Source organism: Spinacia oleracea, chromosome 6, assembly GCF_020520425.1.
Source record: "Spinacia oleracea cultivar Varoflay chromosome 6, BTI_SOV_V1, whole genome shotgun sequence".
Classification (NCBI taxonomy): domain Eukaryota; kingdom Viridiplantae; phylum Streptophyta; class Magnoliopsida; order Caryophyllales; family Amaranthaceae; genus Spinacia; species Spinacia oleracea.
In genome coordinates, this window is record NC_079492.1 from 107,371,895 (window position 1) to 107,376,512 (window position 4,618).

The 4,618-nt window shown below is 34.4% G+C and overlaps 1 long non-coding RNA gene across 1 annotated transcript; it reads right to left on the bottom strand.

The window, feature by feature from the left end:
• Positions 1-462: 462 nt before the first annotated feature.
• On the bottom strand, positions 463-4,348 carry LOC110781923 (uncharacterized). The gene is made up of 6 exons (XR_002531857.2): positions 3,888-4,348; positions 3,525-3,602; positions 3,341-3,392; positions 2,679-2,781; positions 1,878-1,949; positions 463-875 (listed from the first exon to the last, which is right to left on the bottom strand). It is a non-coding gene; the product is annotated as an uncharacterized lncRNA (long non-coding RNA).
• Between the last annotated feature and the right edge of the window lie 270 nt (positions 4,349-4,618).

Genomic DNA, 4,618 nt, shown 5'->3' on the forward strand with positions numbered 1-4,618 from the left:
GGAATCGGTTATGATCGATTCCTAAAATTTGGAACCAAAACCAATTCCACCGATACTGACTCTGAATCCGGACCCGTCGGGCTCTTTATGGTTTCGATTTCGTCTACTCACCCCTAGTACTCTAGTAGATACAGTAGTACGTACCCGATGGTAAAGACGTGTTGGAGAATGTAAGGATGGACATAATTCTCATATCACATGAATATACTCCAACTTAAAGAATTAAAAGCAGAACCGGTAACACAACAAAGTATATACGACAATAGGAATGATATTAAGGTATGACGAGTGATGTTTTATTATTATTCAACTAGTCTTATATGCACGCGATGCGTGTGGGATTATATAAAAAATTAAAATTGTATTACAACCGCTAAATATAAAAATAGATTAAAAAAAATATTCACAAAATTCATGTTTAAAAAAAAAATTAATGTTATACTATACGATCATGCATCTAAATAGTGAAACAAAGTAATCATGTCTTTACTGCTTTACATGACAAAGAATCTAAATTTAGTACCAAAATATAAATTCCAAAATTCCATCATATACCTAAGAGTTACTCCATTTTGTTTCATTAACCCCATTTATGAACTTAATCAATCAAACTCTTTGAAAAAATTTCTACAGCTTTTTTCACAGCCATTTGATGAGGAGATACATAAAAGAACAGAAAATTGATTCTACATTGATAGGTCCATATGGAAAACCTACTCTAAACTTCCCATCTTTATCAAGCTTCCACATCATCGGTGTAGTAAAGGCTCTTGTGGATGTCCATTGGGTATAAATAAAGCATTCACCTTCTATGTGTAGTACAAAAACAATGCTTTTTTCTTATCAGCATCATAAATGTTGCACTGAGAATATACCTGAGCACAGAGGAGAATGTCACAGTCGAGCAATTAAACAGGGAGACTAACTTCTAGTAGAGAGATGTTATTATTTAGGTTATAACTCAGAACCTGATATTCTACACGGACACAAACAACATATATACCCCAACCATTGGTGTAATTATTGTAAAGATGAACTTTTCCAAATCTCAAGTGAGGATGTCTCTGTCGAGTTCAATAAAAAAAGCAATGGTGAATAGTCACCCGAATGCATCTATCGTCAACATGAGAAGGATTTACTCCAATGAGCATTGTTTTGTCATGCTAAGAGAAATAACATATGCAGAGCATAAGAGATATATTGAACCAATTAACTATGCTAGAATATTACTCCCTCTGTCCAAAAACAACAACCTGGTTTTTTGAGCAACGAAAAAGTAACTTTATCAGGAATTCAACGCAAATAATGAAAGTAAAAGTTCCAAAGCTTCACTTAAAAGTCATACCTCGCAGCTCAAATAGCGTAATTAATGTTCTCTTATGCTATGTTTGGTTAGAGGGTCTTACAGAATCTTAACCAAGATTAGTCTGACCAGTATAAACATTGGTTATGATGAGTTCAAGCTCAGTATAAAGCATTGCCTTAAGAAGTAAGCAAAAATAACCTTAACTGACCGTTCATTTATTGAAAAACAATCAGACGAAATGAATAAATGATCTTGTAAGTAGAATAAGTTTCAAAATCCACTGACTGAACTAGAAATAGTGATATCAGTACTTTCCCTGGTGATGTATATGATCGGCCATCATTATAATCACGCAAGGTTCATCGATCAATCCATATATGCTTAGAATTAGGTTTGAACTGAATCTCATTTACATCATGCCCCCTCCCACCTTCAAACTCTAGATTGCATATTATCACATGCTAACATTCCTTCAGCCTTAGCCCTTTCCCAGTGAACTTAATTCTCTGCCCACGACCATCAATAGTCTTATAAGATGACACATTCAAGTATGACCTTAGTTCAATCGTACCTGAAATTTCGAAGACAATCCAGAGCGGTTCATTTATCCGACACGCTTCTCTTAGCGATCCAGATCCATCATCTAATTAAAGCAACACCAAGAATCTACAATTACTATCATATCAACAATTTGTCAAAGCAATTCTCAACCTCATAGTAACAAAAATAATCCACATAAACCACCTTTACACTCAAAATCCCTTATCAAACCTAACAAAAAAGAGTAATTTAGTTTATTAAGAGGAAATATTAATAAATTTCACATTTGTAGCAAACTAAATTGACACCCGTAGTTCAACCTTTTTCTAACTACTTTATATTGCAATTTAAATTCACAATTCACATCTACATCATGCACCCTCCCACCTCCAAACTCTAGGATTAGCTGCTTTAATGATTTCACGGCCAACAATAATTATGTCACTGCCTCTGTCATGGATAACCTGCATCTATAACCAGGTTAAAGTCAAGCACTTGGTCTCACAAATAAAGCAAATGGGATAATAATGCATAGCAATTCGCTTGACACAGCAGTACATCTTCACTAATCTGAATTTGGAAGTACTAATTTGTTTTAGAAGCTAATAAACTCCTTAACAATTCAGACTGTAACTAAATTTTTAATACATCAGCTGCTTTGAAGTCTGTATACAGAAAATGATTAGCTATGACAGATCAGATCAGTCACAAAATTCTCACCCAGCACAGTAACATAGATCACAAAAAGCAAAAAACAAAATATGGGTAGCCAAATTAAAATCACACCACGAATATTCCAAACGATCAACAAATAAAAGAGAGAGAAATAGACCTCGCGGAAAACACCAGGTTTGTTACCATGGAGAAGATCATGAGCTTTGTATATCGTTATATGTAAAGTATCGTGCATCAATATCTGCGCCATTTTTCAGCTTCTGTAAACAAAACAAAATTAAACACAATAAAATTCACATCAGGAACTTTTTGATTTCTTTCTTCTCCTTACTCGGTGATGTGCTAAAGAAATGCAGACTTTCTAAAACCCAAAATTAACATGTACGGAGTAGAATTTACTTCAAAGTATTCCGAAAACTCCAGTGGTTCAATAAACATTCTTCCTTATTAATCTCTCCTACCCTTAACATTCTTTCCTACCCTTATAACCACAGCAAATTAAAGAAGAAAGAAAATAAGGAAACTCAAATAATTAATCACTCATGAACAAAGAAGGAAACTCAAACTAATTACTCCGTAATTGGAAAACAAAGAAGGAATCCCAAATTATCCAAACTAATTAATTGAAAAACAAATAAGGAAACAAAGTCAACGAAAGCTGTCAAAATTAAAAAAAGAAAATTAAAAACCAATTACTCCAACCAGCAAAGAAGGAAGCAAATAAGAGAACGCAAATAATTAATTACACATAAACAAAGAAGGAAAAAAAGTCAATGAAAGATGTAAAATATTTTTTTATTTTTTATTTTTAATTCTTACATTTTCTCAGTATTTAGACCATATTTGCAAACTGGACCATCAACAACCTTGCCTGCATATTATCAAACCAAAGTTGAGGGAAATTAAAATTACTCACTCATAACTTAATTTCAAGATTAAACTAATTCCTTTAACAATTGATATTTTAAAACAAATGGAGTTATTGGAGGCAAAAAAAACCAACCATAGAGCTTTTCCACAACCTTAGCAGCTTCATCCTATACTTGTAACGCACAAAAGAAAATCCCCGAGATCACCAGTTCTAAAACCAAAACAATTTTGGGAAAAACGTCAAATTTCAAAACAAAAGAAAAATCCCAAAAACCCTAGGAAAAAATTGAGATTTATCGGAAACCCTAGTTAATTGATAAAAGAAATTGACTAAGAACTGTAGCCTAATCAATCAAATCTCCAACTATCAAGAACTTTGAATAAGGTAGATGAATCAAATTCTCAAACAAAAGTCCATTAATAAATAGACTAACTTAGGTAAATGAATGGGTGGCTATTTGGAGAAATTCGAGATTTCATAATGAAAATAGCCAACCTTCTGAGATGGAGGACAGATCGTCCCGCCCCGGGAGATAAATTCGGCAATCAAATCAAGAACATGATACAAAGTAAGATAGAGAATTAAGCAATTGATGAATTAAATCAAAAGCATGAATCAAAGTAAGTAGTTCAAGAATCTTGCAGAGAAGCGCTTCGTCAACCTCCACTTGAAAATCGTACAGCAAGATTATGGGCTATATTTCCCCGGCTAGGTCACCGAAGATGACCATCTGCCCAAATCCTTTCGTATTTGCAGATTCAGACGCAGAAATTGTGTGCTGGAGTCATGGTGCGAGAGCCGAGACAGGAGCCGCCACCGAACCCTCCGTGAATGTATGCCATTGAAGTCTTCTTCGGGGTTTAGGGTTTTACATAGGGAGGAAGTTTGAGGAGAGAGAAAGATTGTGGCTAGAGAAATATTCCAGGCTTGGAGAAAGGCAGTAAAATAATTAGGATTGTAATTCAATTAAATTGTAAATGGAATGGGGGTAGTTTAGCCTTTTACATGGGGGACACCAAAAGTGGGGTTACCGAAATGCCCTCCCCTCTTCCCTTATGTAATCGAGATATATTATCTATATTATTAAAGTGGAATGGTGAGGAACGTGAGGGATACAAAACCCCAATCCTCACCTCTCATGCAAAGTTTTTTTTTGGCAAGCAAGTAATAATTTTATTGATCACCCAAAACAATTTACAACCAAGCTACCATGTTATCCAACAGGA